The following is a 15,592-nucleotide window of genomic DNA, read 5'->3' on the forward strand; positions in this document are numbered from 1 at the left end:
AAGTAGCCACTCTAAGTGAAATCGCATTTTCATGAAGTCATGGCTCTTAATAGAACCTTGTGGCATACACTACTCGAATTTACACTACTGGCCATTAAAATTGCCACACGACGAAGATGACGTGCTACAGACGCGAAATTTAACCGACAGGAAGAAGATTCTGTGATATGCAAATGATTAGCTTTTCAGAGCATTCACTCAAGGCTGGCGCCGGTGGCGACACCTACAACGTGCTGACATGAGGAAAGTTTCCAACCGATTTCTCATACACAAACAGTGTAGTTGACCGGCGTTGTCTGGTGAAACGTTGTTGGGATGCCTCGTGTAAGGAGGAGAAATGCGTATCATCACGTTTCCGATTTTGATAAAGGTCAGGTTGTAGACTATCGCGATTGCGGTTTATCGTATCGCGACATTGCTGCTTGCGTTGGTCGAGATCCAATGACTGTTAGCAGAATATGGAATCGGTGGGCTCAGGAGGCGAATACGGAACGCCGTGCTGGATCCCAACTAGCAGTCGAGATGACAGGCATCTTATCCGCATGGCTGTAACGGATCGTGCAGCCACGTCTCGATCCCTGAGTCAACAGATGCGGACATTTGCAAGACAACAGCCATCTGCAGGAACAGTACTACGGAGTTTGCAGCAGCATGGACTATCAGCTTGGAGACCATGTCTGTGGTTACCCTTCACACTGCATCACAGAAAGGAGCGCCTGTCATGGTGCACTCAACGACGAACCTGGGTGCACGAATGGCAAAAAGTCATTTTTTCGGATGAATCCAGGTTCTGTTTACAGCATAATGATGGTCGCATCCGTGTTTGGCGACATCGCGGTGAACGCACATTGGAAGCGTGTATTCGTCATCGCCGTACTGGCTTATCACCCGGTATGATGGTATGAGGTGCCATTGGTTACTCTTCTCAGTCACCTCTTGTTCGCATTGACGGCACTTTGAACAGTGGACGTTACATTTCAGATGTGTTACGACCCGTGGCTCTACCCTTCATTCGATCCCTGCGAAACACTACATTTCAGCGGGATAAAGCACGACCGCATGTTGCAGGTCCTGTACGGGCCTTTCTGGATACAGAAAATGTTCGACTGCTGCCCTGGCCGCGACATTCTCCAGATCTCTGACCAATTGACAACGTCTGGTCAGTTGTGGCCGAGCAACTGGCTCGTCACAATACGCCAGTCACTACTCTTGATGAACTGTGGTATCGTGTTGAAGCTGCATGGGCAGCTGTATCTGTACGCGCCATCCAAGCTCTTTGACTCAATGACCAGGCTTGTCGAGGCCGTTATTACTGCCAGAGGTGGTTGTTCTGGGTACTGATTTCTCAGGATCTATGCACCCAAATTGCGTGAAAATGTAATCACATGTCAGTTCTAGTTCAATGAATACCCGTTTATCATCTGCATTTCTTCTTGGTGTAGCAAATTTAATGGCCAGTAGTGGAAAAACTTCAGGTATGATACCAAATATTTATAGCTAAGGTAAAAGTATATTTTATGTGACATATAAACGTTTTTCTGAATGCTTATACACGATGATTCACGAAGATGTGCGCATGCTTAATATATACAAAAAGGTTCATATAAACATAGGTCCGCAAAGGTTTACTTACAGAGTTACGGCTAATAAAAGATTTTGTCTGAAATTTAGCGACTTCGCTGATATGAATCCTTCTCAAAACTGTACGATGTTAAAGTAAAGCACGATTTCCATTTATTTTGTTGTTGTTGTTCTGGTGAATCTAATAAAACGTGTGCCAGACGCGTATCTGCAGTAGTTTTCCAAAATTAAGTTTTCAGCACAAGTTTTAGAGAGTTAAATTTTGAAAAAATAATGGTAATAACGTTAACTGAAGCTGTATGAATGTGTCAGATAATCTCCTTTTATTAATACCGTAGCGGACGTGAATTCATGTTAAACCGAAGAAAACAAAGCTCAGTGTTAAGGAAGTTGTACAATGTATAAACAATTTCACAATAAATTCATATTAATGTTCAAAAATTCCTCTACCGAGTACAATGCATTTAGCTGCACTTGTTGCTTGTTTCAGCTTCGTATGATTGTTCTTAATTTCGCCTACTGCATTCATAATGTGAGCACGTGATACCTCACGTGTATTGATCGTTCATTTCTGGGGAAAATGTTCATTTAAATGTGTTGTAACGGCGTTGGTGAAATGTGGAGGCGCGCCGCCATATTGAAAGTTCTTTTTCAATCGCGTAGCAAGTGGATCATATTCGAGCAAGCGGGGCATTTTTTCTAGAAGGAATTGTAAGTACGTCTAGCCAGTTAGACGTGCTGGGAAAGTGAATGGTCCAATAAATCGTGTGTTGATTATACCACACCACACATTTATGCTAAATCACTGCTGGAAATTGCGTTGCACTGTTGCATGTGGGTTTGCTTCAGACCATACGTGCTCGTTATGTAAATCGTTTATACCATCTCGAGTAAACTGTGCCTCATCAGTAAATAAAATGTATTTCTGTAACTGCCGATCAGTATTTAACCAGTTGCGCTACTCCAAGCGAAGGGCAGGATCTCCCGGATGGAAATGATGCACTTTTTATTTATGGTAAGGATACAGATTATTGTACTCCAGTGTACGCCATACCTTAGATTGTGAAATGCTTAATCGTTGACAGACACGTCGTGTACTGGTACACGGGCTACGTTGAACAGCATCCATAATATTCTCATCATCGGCCTCACGTATCGATCGCTCCTACTAATTATGAACGCTAGGTAGATACCCTATCTGGCATAACATTCGAAATAATTCACTGATGGTTCGTGCCTTCGGAATCCTGAGAGTTGGATAACGTACGCGATATTCGTTAATGCAGCCATAGCATTATTATCACATTTGCCATAAATAAAAATTCATATCGGCGTATTCCTCTGTCGTAAATTTGAAAGGCATCCCTATTTCATAAATAACCTACAAACTACAACAGTTATTATGTGGTTTCACTTAAGTACACTGTTGTTATTATGTTCTTTCACTGAAAAATGCAGAAAACAAACTCGATTGAAAGCTAGGAAACGACTGAAACTCACTAACGGTTGCCAACAATGACATAAACGTTTCTACATTCTCAATGGAGAGTAAACAAAATTTACTTGTATAATAATCTTTGCTTCTCTGGATGTTCTGGAAAACTGATGCAGATACACATGTGGGACATGTCTTATTAGATTAACCAGATCAATAACAACAAATGCAGTTTTCCGAAGTTCCTTCACCAGGGAAGACGAATGGAATATTCCAAAATTTGAAACACGAACAGCTGCTAGCATGAGTTTCTTAGAAGTAGATACCTTAGGGGTTGCGAAGCAACTCAAATCGCTTGATACGGGCAAGTCTTCAGGTCCAGATTGTATACCGATTAGGTTCCTTTCAGATTACGCTGATACAATAGCTCCCTACTTAGCAATCATATACAACCGCTCGCTCACCGATAGATCTGTACCTACAGATTGGAAAATTGCGCAGGTCGCACCAGTGTTTAAGAAGGGTAGTAGGAGTTATCCATCGAACTACAGGCCTATATCATTGACGTCGGTTTGCAGCAGGGTTTTGGGGCATATACTGTATTCAAACATTATGAATCAACTCGAAGGGAACGATCTATTGATACGTAATCAGCATGGTTTCAGAGTACATCGTTCTTGTGCAACGCAGCTAGCTCTTTATTCGCACGAAGTAATGGCCGCTATCGACAGGGGATCTCAAGTTGATTCCGTATTTCTAGATTTCCGGAAAGCTTTTGACACCGTTCCTCACAAGCAACTTCTAATCAAGCTGCGGGCCTATGGGGTATCGTCTCAGTTGTGCGACTGGATTCATGATTTCCTGTCAGGAAGGTCGCAGTTCGTAGTAATAGACGGCAAATCATCGAGTAAAACTTCCCCAGGGAGGCGTCCTGAGACCTCTGCTGTTCCTGATCTGTATAAATGACCTGGCTGACAATCTGAGCAGTTCTCTTAGGTTGTTCGCAGATGATGCTGTAATTTACCGTCTAGTAAGGTCATCCGAAGACCAGTATCAGTTGCAAAGCGATTTAGAGAAGATTGCTGTATGGTGTGGCAGGTGGCAGTTGACACTAAATAACGAAAAGTGTGAGGTGATCCACATGAGTTCCAAAAGAAATCCGTTGGAATTCGGTTACTCGATAAATAGTAAAATTCTCAAGGCTGTCAATTCAACTAAGTACCTGGGTGTTAAAATTACGAACAGCTTCAGTTGGAAAGACCACATAGTAATATTGTGGTTATGGCGAGCCAAAGGTTGCGTTTCATTGTCAGGACACTTAGAAGATGCAACAAGTCCACTAAAGAGACAGCTTACACTACACTCGTTCGTCCTCTGTTAGAATATTGTTGCGCGGTGTGGGATCCTTACCAGGTGGGATTGACGGAGGACATCTAAAGGGTGCAAAAAAAAAGGGCAGCTCGTTTTGTATTAACACGCAATAGGGGAGAGAGTGTGGCAGATACGATACGCGAGTTGGGATGGAAGTCATTAAAGCAAAGACGTTTCTCGTCGCGGCGAGATCTATTTACGAAATTTCGGTCACCAACTTTCTCTTCCGAATGCGAAAAATTTTGTTGAGCCCAACCTACATAGGTAGGAATGATCATCAAAATAAAATAAGAGAAATCAGAGCTCGAACAGAAAGGTTTAGGTATTCGTTTTTCCCGCGCGCTGTTCGGGAGTGGAATGGTAGGGAGATAGTATGATTGTGGTTCCGTGAACCCTCTGCCAAGCACTTAAATGTGAATTGCAGACTAATCATGTAGATGTAGATGTAGATGTAGAAATCAATGGAAATCGTGCTTTACTTTAATGTCGTACAGTTTTGCGATGGCTTCATATTAGCGAAGTTGCTAATTTATAGGTAAAAACTTTTATTAGCCGTATCTACATAAATAAACATTTACGTATTTATGTTTATATGAAGTTTTTTCTTTAGTTTTTCTTGCAGAATAACATATTAAAATATTTGCATATCTTCGTGAATCACCCTGTAAAGTGGCCACTTTTCCCTACCTGATGGTGTAAAGTGGCCAGTCCTTTGCCACCATTCCTAAATAGACTGCTTAGTTAAAAAATGGTTTGGCTAATAGTTTTTATTTCACCACTGATTATTATTGGGAGAACAATAAATCAAATCAGAAGGAAACTTGTTTCAATACATTTTTGATTCAAAAAGGACAACAAATGAAAAGTATTAATTATTCCTAATGGTGTAAATAAAGAAATCAGCAACTAACTATGGGTTACTTTTTCAGTCTAACTCTTTCTCAATTTATCAATTCAGAAACAATATTAAGTCATGTACAAAATTTACACATCTAGTTATCGTCGTCCTATCATATCCGGTGCACACTTCATGAGCCCAGCGTTTACACCTCTGACATCTTATGTATTCTTCATTTTCTTTAGGTCTAGAAAACGTTTCCTTGCAGTAAAAGCAGTTTTTGTCACTGTCCTCACCAGTGGAATTTTCTTCTTCCATTTCTTCTTCAGAAAGCGTCTTTTTAGCAGAAACTCTCTTAGTGTTTGCTCCCACTTTTAGCTTCTTACCTTGTTTCTGTGTTGCATTACATTGTTGAATATTGGCCCTATCTGTTGTTTTTCTTCGTAATTCCTTTTTTTTTCATTAAAATCTCTATTTGTTTCTCTCTTTTACTTTCAACAAACACATTTTTACAAGAGATTGAAGTGATTATCGTAGGTTTTCTTTCTTTACTCCTAATTTTTCTTTGATTCATACTTTGTTTCTTGGGCAGTGTTTTACATCCTTTGGGCTAATGTGAAACCCACCTGTTGGATACTAAGAGGTATGTTCTTCAGTGATCTCACGCTAAGGGGAACCTTCTCTTGGAGAAGTCTTATCAGTTATAATCTGAAGGCAGCCTGCACTTGAGTACAGCTCATAAGTTGAATCTGGAAATAAGCCAGTAGACCTACCTGAAGAAGACACAGCAGTACAGCGTCCAAAGGGACCTGTACGTGCAGAAGACTCAGCAGTTTCGCAATGAGAAGAACAAATATTTGAACAAGGCACAATGTTACTGTTCCTTTCCAAAGGGATATCAGTAATCTCATCGGTAAACACACTAGGGTCTAGAGGAAAAACTGCACACTTTCTAAAGCCATTGATTGCTGACACTAAGACGGCTGTACAAAGAAACGCTTCACTCAAGCATGCACTTAACTGAAACTGCCTAATAATTCTTCGTGGATTATTGCGAAAAATAATTTCACTAGCTTGTGTGTAGATGTTTTAAAAGAAGACATGAATCCCACATCAAAAAGCTGGAGTTTGTGACTAATAGTAGTAGTAGTAGTAGTAGTAGTAGCTTTATCCATCTGTAGATCTCTTTTGTACAAGGATATAAGACATGGAAAAGTATTTACAAGTTTAGACCAATTTAAAATAAGCTAATTCGTATACACATACGTTTACAGATTTCTGGTTAGTGACAATCATTAGATTTACTCCTGGTGTACAATATTTTTTTTTACAAATAACTTATTAAATAATGTACTGCCACACTGTTCACTCATATCTCAGTGTCAGTTACTGCACACACCATACACACATTGTTTCATAACACATCACTCACTACACACACACGCACACACATACACCCACCCACCCACCCACCCACCCACACACACACACACACACACACACACACACACACACACACACACTGGGTCATTTTCTGTACCACAGCTTCCCATTTGGTATCCTGAAAAACTGAATCAGAATCCCTCTATAATAAGTGAGATGTTGAGCTCAGAAAGAGGAAGAGGTGTTAGTATTGTGCAATGCTTAGCTTGGGGCTAAGTTTTTCTAGAAAAAGAAAAAAAGAAGGAAAAAAACAGTGTAAAGGTGTCATGTGGAATGGAATGTTGGATGTTTTATAATCATTATTATTATTTATTTGCATAACAATTTTTACCAAACCCTTACTCTGTTTTACCTAAGTAATCCTTCAATGTATAAAATGTATCGCATAAGAGATACTATTTAGCTGTCTTTTAAAATAAGTGTATATTTGCAATTTCTTTCATCTCGTTTGATAATTTATTGTACAGTTTTATTCCTTGGTAAAAAATACTGTTTTGAGTTTTATGTTTATTTTTTCTTGGTAAATGTAAGTTGAGTGTAGCTCTTGTTCCATGGTCATGGACAGAGCTGCTTAGCAGTAATTGCCAATGTTATTTTTGATGTGTACAACTGATTGGTAAATGTATTCACACAGTGCAGTTAAAATCCCCTGTGTTTTGAAGAGATCTTAACAATGAGCTCGACTACTATTTTTGGTTATTATTCTTATGGCTCTTTCCTGGATTTTGAAAATTGTGTTCACATTTTGTGCATTTATTCTGCAAAAAGGAATGCCATATCTAAGAATTGAGTGTACATGTGAACAGTATGTAACTAAAAGACACTGCATGTTACACAATGATGATAGGCTTCTAAGGGCATAACATACAGATGGCATTCTGGTTGCAAGTACCTTTGTGTGTTCACACCTCCTCAACTGAGAATCAATATTCGTTCCTAGAAATTTTGCATTTGTTACACAGTCTATAGAGGTCCCATTTACATTTAATTTAAAATTTTCATTTTCCCTCTTCAAGCTGAAATTCGTGGCATTAGTTTTCTTTGTGTTCAATGTCACTTTATTGCTTATTGACCAATCATAAACTTCCTTGAGAGTTTCCTTTGTTTTCTCTGCAAGGAGTGACTGTAACATTGCTGTCATCAGCAGAGAGAATGTTTTCACTGTAACACTACTGGGAAAGTCATTTATATGTATCAGGAATAGTATTGGTCCTAATACACTACCTTGTGGAACTCCTACATTAATGCATTTTGGTTCTGCTAAGTGTTTTACTAAATGTTTAGATCTATTTGAAGTTTGTGTCTCTGCTCTTTTTACCCTACCTGCTAGGTATGAACGAAACCAGTCATTAGCTACCCCTCTTATTCCTAACGCTTCTAATTTATTTAATATAATCTTGTGGTCAACTGTATCAAAGGCCTTAGGAAGTTCTAAAAATAGGCCTGTGACACACTCATCTTTGTCAAGAGCATCAACTACACCATATTTTTGCCACTTTGGAAACCAAACTGCGATTTGCTCAAAAGGTTGTATTTATTCAGGTAATTCATTAATCTTTCATAATGGCTTCTATTATTTTCGAGAATGGTGACAGCAGGGAAATGGGCCAGTAATTTTCTATGTCTTCTGTATTAACTTTCTTAAGCAAAGGTATGTACGACTCTTGCCTGTTTTAACTGCTCTGGAAATGTCCCTGATGTGAAGGTTACATTTAATATAATTGTTAAGAAGCCCTGTATAATCTCTATGCATTTTTTCGGTACACATATTGCTATTTCATCTAAGCCTACTGACTTTTTATTTTTTAGTCTTTGAGTAGTTTGATTGACTTCATCCTCTGTGGTTGGAAGTAACATCATTGTATTTAGTGCAACATTATTTACAGATGTAATATTTGTTTTGAGGAATTTTTGCTGTAACTTCTCTGCAATACTTTAAAAATGCTCATTTACATAGTTTGCTAAGTGTTGTGGATCATTTATTACCTTATCCCTCTCCCTTAACAGAATGTTATTCTGTGTTTCTATGCCTCTCTCCGTTTCCTTTTTTGTGACATCACAGACTGTTTTGCTTTTATTCTCTGCATTATATGTTATTTTGTCATTAAATGCCTTTTTTGCAACAATCAGCATCTCCCTATAGATCTTTTTGTACCTGTGATAGAAATTTAAGTATTCTGGATCATTGTGACTCTTTTTGATGGAACTGAGTTATTGAAGTGTTTGGGAGGACTTATTAATACCTCTTGTTATCCATCTGTTTTTGTGAAATGTTGAAACAGACATGCATACTTCTAGAAATGCGTTTTCAAAGTTCAATTTAAATAATGAGGAGAATTTAGAGAATTTCATATTCACATTGGTTTCCTTATACACTTCATCCCAGCTTTGTTTTGCGAGTTCCTTTGAAAAATCTTTTATTCTGATTTGTGATAAATGTCCTTTGTAGGCTTGTAGTTTAGGGAATGATTTGATGCCTGATTTTACTGTTGTTATTTGACAGAGATGGTCTGATAGTCCGAGATCTTTTACAGATACATCACATTTTTCCCTGTTCATTTTTGTGGCCACATGCTCAATAACTGCTGCAGTCATTGTAGTAATCCTTGTTGCACTATTGACAGATAGGGACACACCAAAACTTTGAAGGATATTTATGAGGGTGCTGCTGGATTCTTTTATGATATTAGTATTGATGTTAATGTCCCCACACAGAATTATGTTGACCTTTGTACTTGAGACTTTATCTAGAACTTGTGTTAATTTATTGAAAAAAGTGTCCACACTACCACTGAGAGATCTATACACACATAAAATGATTAATTTCTTTGTGATATCAGGGCCTGTTAATTCAATAGCTGATATTTCAAAGTGTTTGTCTTCACTTACTGTACTGAGGTCATGTCTTGATTTGAACTATGATCCTCTTTTCATATAAATGCATGATCCTCCACCCCTTGAAGCAGTTCTGCAGCAAGATTTTGTCCTATCATAAGATGATAACACTACATATTGGGTTTCTGTCTCTACACTAGTGCTCAGTAACACAAACTACTGTGCAGTCCAAAGACTGGAGCTCAACTTCTAATAGTTGTATTTTATTTTTTATTGATTGCATGTTTTGATGAAGGATTGTTAAGTCTGTGAAATGCCCCATGTTACTCTTTCCAATCGTTCGTTTTTCTTTGTGATATCTGGTGTGAGTAGTATTTGGAGTGTTAAAATGTCTTCTGAGTGATTGTTTCAGTATTTTTTTAAAGTGCTGGAGATATTCTTTTAGTAGGTTGTCTGGATTTATCCTAAAAAAGACTTATTTTTCCTACCCATGACAACAGGTATTTGGCCGGCCGGAGTGGCCGAGCGGTTCTAGGCGCTACAATCTGGAACCTCGGGACCGCTACGGTCGCAGGCTCGAATCCTACCTAGGGAATGGATGTGTGTGATGTCCCTAGGTTAGTTAGGTTTAAGTAGTTCTAAGTTCTAGAGGACTGTTGACCTCAGAAGTTAAGTCCCATAGTGCTCAGAGCCATTTCAACCATTTGAACAACAGGTATTTGACCATGTGTGTCCCGAGATCTACCCCTTAAACTTTCATGAATCAGCTGTACCAATCTTCCCTTTGCAGTCCTGTTTACGTGTAGACAATGCCTAGTGAAACCCCATTTGTTGATAGTCCCAACAGGCACCAGAGAAACATGAGCAACGGTGGCTGCCCTCAGAGCGATCCCTAACGCCACATTCATTCGCATCACAGCTCCGTCAAAGTGTGGCCGATCATGACCCCGGAACAGCTCAACAAAGGGTACCTCACTGCCATGAGTCAGAGAAGCTATCCTGTCCACGTCACCACCTATGTCATATGCCCCATCCATGTCCTAGCTGTCTCCCGCCCCACTCACTATCACTACATGGTCCTCTGTTGTGAATTCCTTACATAAAGACCATAGGTCCTCTATCACATGACTTAGCCCTGCATTTGGCTTGAAGCTACTGGTGGCCTGGTACACTGCCCCTAAACTTTCCTGTAACTGAAGGCCTTCACCTCGCCCATGGCTACTACCTAGCAGCAGCACTTTCTTCTTCCTAACACTTTGTACACTCCTAAGCTTCTTGGCCTCAGTTGAAATGTGCTGCATATTTTTTGCTCCTCGTCCTACCTGAGGCTCTTCTCCACTAACTCCAGCAGTGGTAGAGACCTGTTTTTGGTGTTGATGACAAAACTCTCAGATCGCATTCTCTTTCTTCCTATCCTCCTACCAGCTGCCAGTTCCCAACGACCCTCCTCTCCCCAATATCCCTGGATCCTTATCAATTTCTTGCTTGCTTCCTCCAAGTGTGCCTGAAGGGCTATAGTGTGGGGCAAGCATACAACAGTTTTATGATTTTCTCTGGCCTTATCAATGAAACCTATGTTCTTAGTATGGATGGAGTGACCATCTAAGATTAGTAGACCTGGATCTTGAACGGTTGGTTTTGCATCTTTTAAGAAAATGCTCAAACTAATAAAAAAAATGTTAGCTCTTCGTCCACCTGCTAGTGTGGCACGCACATTCGGTTCCTGGAGGAGGATCATTTTTAAGTTTAACCTTCATTCTTCGCCTAAGAAAGATTACAAAAGCGGTAATGAAATTTCCTCGTGCAGACGTGCACATTACAAACGTCGACCTCTCTCAACTGAAGTAGCGACTCCGACTTGTTTTCCATCTTTGAGTGCAAACTCTTTGCTTTTCTTGGACTGAACTGTCAGAAGACCTCTTTCATCTACGATCTAAATACGTTGAGCAGGATGAAATTGTTTATCTTGCAATGTTTTAAGGATATCAAAAACATTGTTAAAAACTTGTGCTCTACCTATAGAGAGAGATTCTGGCTTCCTAAGACTGATGTTAGGATGCCGTTCTGTAAAGCATAACACCCAATCTTTGCCTGCCATTTCAGACTCTTTGTTGAAACCGTGTGTAATTTGTTACTCTCTGCCAATTGGGATGCTAATCGCCTCAGGTCATTCACTGCAATTCCATAAAATTGCTTCTCCACTTCAAAAATGTAATTAAGGATTTCTTGCTCTTCTTTTTCACTCAACACTGCCCTTAAGATACCCATGACCTTTTTAGTACCAACTGCATCTCCATTTCTCCCTAGAAATATTTTTTAGCGTATTATGTGGTATAATGAATTGTTCTGCTGCTGCTGAAAAAGCCACGTTCTCATTCTTCACTGCTTCAGTTGCCGTCTGCATCGCAACAAGATCTTATCTTTGTTGCTATGTTTCCCGAATGTATTTTATTAGCGACCTGAAGCTCTTGCAATACCTTCCAGAAGAACAGAATAACGGGTATTAGTTTTGTGGAAAAAATGATTTGTAATGTTTTAGTTTTAATTGTTATACTGTGCATAAATATGGAATTAGCTAATTCTCATTGGGATAAACAAACTGAAAACGAACTGTCGGGAACAGCGGCTATCCGTCGGACCACTTTTGCCGACGTATAGCATGGCCATCTTACGCAATCGGACACCATGGCTGTATCAGTGATTCACGCGCGGGACAGTACAACCGAAGGAAACGAGAGCGACTTGTATTTGCAAGCCAAAAGGCATTGCGTGAAACATGATATCGCAACAACCTATAGTTCTACATAAAAGTGAAGCATCTAAAGTAATATGAGTGACTTGCCTTACACCAAGCGATCGAAAAATCTAAACGCTTTCACGGAAAGTTGATGGAACAGGCTTCCTTGGCCAACGTCACCGACAACACTAATGGTGTCGATTACACCTAGCCTGACCAGTTCTCGATAGGAAGCAGTATTGCTGAAGACATCAGATAAGCAGTGGTCACTTTTCCCAGACTGGCCACTTTAACCTTCTTTCCCCTACCCCTACAGAAGATGGTGAAAGGCAATTCACATAAAATTTTAGAATTTAAAGAAAATTCATGATTTACCGGAGTGTTCGCTACAGTGGACGTGGAGTCCTTGTGATGTATAACTAAGAAGGAAAAGAAAGTGAAAAATATGAAGAAAAATGTACCTCATTGGTAGTTTACGTAGCAAAAGACAGTCGTATTTGACATAAATCACATGTATCGTACACTGATAATAAATCTGAAAATAAAGGCATTCGGATGATACTCAGAGAAACAATTGTTCTGTGACGTTAGACAGAGAGAAACTTAACAAAGTTGGCGCTTTATTTTGGGTTTCATCTTGTAGCCAATGTTCTTATACCTCACGCTACTCATATTTCTTCACTCAGTCATTTTAGCCAAACGAATTGTAGTAGGTGAGTGATCGTGAGGTCGATAGTCTTCACATTTTGGAGTTCAATCCTCATCTTCTTCTTCTTCAGAATGTTGTTCCTCTTAGCAACTAAACAAATGCTCTGCAGTTCTGGGTTTGAAATCAAGATACCGCAGGATATTTTTCTTTGGCTCATCATTCTGCATTCGGTTATTCATGTACTGCATCCAGTGATTTGCAATTCTCAGATCTATGAAGTGAAAAATAGTTCTTACATTACACTTTCTAGTTCTGGTGTAGAGCTTCTAGAAACTCATTCTCCGATCAATTGGGTCTATACTACCAAAACTTTTACAGTAGCAGCTGACTACTGCTGGACACGGTACCTGAATGTATCACCCATCTTTCCTTGACCATCTTTTACATTGATCAGTAGGCTGATTCCCAAACTTCGCTGTTGGAGTAATGACTGGCTTTTAGTCACACAGTTTTACAATAGAAATTAGTTTGTCTTCGCTCACGCTCTGGTCAACAGGTCCACGTCCTTGATACTCAAAAATATCGTCTGCTGTCAGGTGGACCACTTTGGGTATTTTTAACTTTCTTGTTGTTCCAGAAAATGGATGCATTAACGTGCTACCTCCTGTTGTAGTGATCTTCAGTCCGAAGACTGGTTTGATGCAGCTCTCCAAGCTACTCTATCCTGTGCAAGCCTCTTCATCTCCGAATAACTACTGCAATTTACATCCTTCTGAATCTGCTTAGCGTATTGATCTCTTGATCTCCCTCTACGATTTTTACCGTCCGCGCTTTCCTATAGTAAATTGATCATCCTTGATGCTCAGAATGTATCCTACCAACCGATCCTTTCTATAAGTCAGGTTAGGCAATAAACTTATTTTCTCCCCAGTTCTGTTCAGTACCAGCTCATTAGTTACGTGATCTGCCCACCTAATCTTCATACTTTTTCTGCAGTACCACTTTTTAAAAGCTTCTATTCTCTTCTTTCTAAACTATTTATCGTCCACGTTTCACTTGCATACATGATTACACACCATACAAATACTTTCAGAAAAGACCTACTGACACCTAAATCTATACTGGACTTTAACAATTTTCTCTTCTTCAGGAAAGCTTTCCATGCCATTGCCAGTCAACATTTTATATCCTTTCTACTTCGACCAGCATTTGTTATTTTGCTACTCATACAGCAAATCTCATCTAGTACTTTGTCTCGTTTCCTAATCTAATTTCCTCAGCACCACCTGATTTAGTTCGACTAAATTCCATCATCATTGGTTTTGTTTTGTTGGTGTTCATCTCATGTCCTCCCTTCAAGACTCTCTTCCAAGTCCTTTGCTACCTCTGACAGAATTACAATGTCATCGGCAAACCTCAATGTTTTTATGTCTTCTCTCTGGACAGTAATTCCTACTAAAAACTTTTCTATGGTTTCCTTTACTGCTTGCTCAATATACAGGTTGAATAACATCGGGGACGGGCTACATCCATGTCTCTCTCCCCTCTCAACCACTGCTTCCCTTTCATGGCTCTGACCCTTATAACCGACATCTGGTTTCTGTACAAATTGTAAATAGCCTTTTGCTCTCTGTATTTTACCCCAGCTGCCTTCAAAATTTCAAAGAGTAGGTTAGAGTCAATGCTGTCAAAAGCTTTCTCTAAGTCTACAAACGCTATAAAGGTAGATTTGCCTTTCCTTAACGTACCTTCTAAGAGGAGCTGTGAGGTTAATATTTCCTCGTGTGTTCCTATATTTCTCCGGAATCCAAACTGATCTTCCACAAAGTCAATTTTTATTATCTTTCCCATTCTTCCGTAAAGAGTTCGTGTTATTATTTTGCAACCATGACTTATTAAACTGATAGTTCGGTAGTGTTTTGTGGCCGAGCGGTTCTAGGCGCTTAATCCTGGAACCGCCCTGCTGCTGTGGTCGCAGATTCGAATCCTGCCTCGGGCATGGATGTATGTGATGTCCTTAGGTTAGTTAGGTTTAAGTAGTTCTAAGTCTAGGGGACTGATGACCCCAGATTTTAAGTCCCACAGTGCTTAGAGCCATTTGAACCATTTTGTACTTGTGTGCATCTGCTTTCTTCGGAATCGGAATTATTATACCTGTATTCTTCTGGAGGTCTGAGGGTATTTCTCCTGTCTCATACATCTTGCAGACAAGATAGAAGAGTACTGTCGAGGCTGGTTCCCCCAAGGCTATCAGTAGTTCTAGTGGAATGTTGTCTACTACCGGGACCTTGTTTCGACTTACGTCTTTCAGTGCTCTGTAAAATTCTTCTCGCAGTACCACGACTTCAATCTCATCTTCATCTATGTCGTCTTCTGTTTCTAGAATATTGCCTGCAATTTCATCTCCCTTGTACAGACTCTCTATATACTCCTTTCACCTTACGGTTTTCCCTTCTTTACTTAGGACTGGTTTTTTGTCTGAGCTCTTGATATTCATACAGGTAGTTGTCTTTTCTCTAAAGGTCTCTTTAATTTTCCTGTTGGCAACATTTATCTTGCCCTAGTAATATACGCTTCCCAATCCTTATAGTCCTCTAGCCATTCCTGCTTAGCCATTTTGCACTTTCTGTCAATCGGATATTTTAGACGTTTGTATCCGGTTCGCTTGCTTCATTTAGTGCATTTTTGTATTTTCTTGTTTCA

General features: G+C 39.6%; 1 protein-coding gene across 2 annotated transcripts in view; it reads left to right on the forward strand.

The window, feature by feature from the left end:
- Positions 1–15,592, forward strand: part of LOC126417492 (caspase-1-like) — a 139,495-nt gene that overhangs the window by 71,144 nt on the left and 52,759 nt on the right. The window lies entirely within an intron of this gene.

This window comes from Schistocerca serialis, chromosome 1 (assembly GCF_023864345.2).
Source record: "Schistocerca serialis cubense isolate TAMUIC-IGC-003099 chromosome 1, iqSchSeri2.2, whole genome shotgun sequence".
Taxonomy (NCBI): domain Eukaryota; kingdom Metazoa; phylum Arthropoda; class Insecta; order Orthoptera; family Acrididae; genus Schistocerca; species Schistocerca serialis.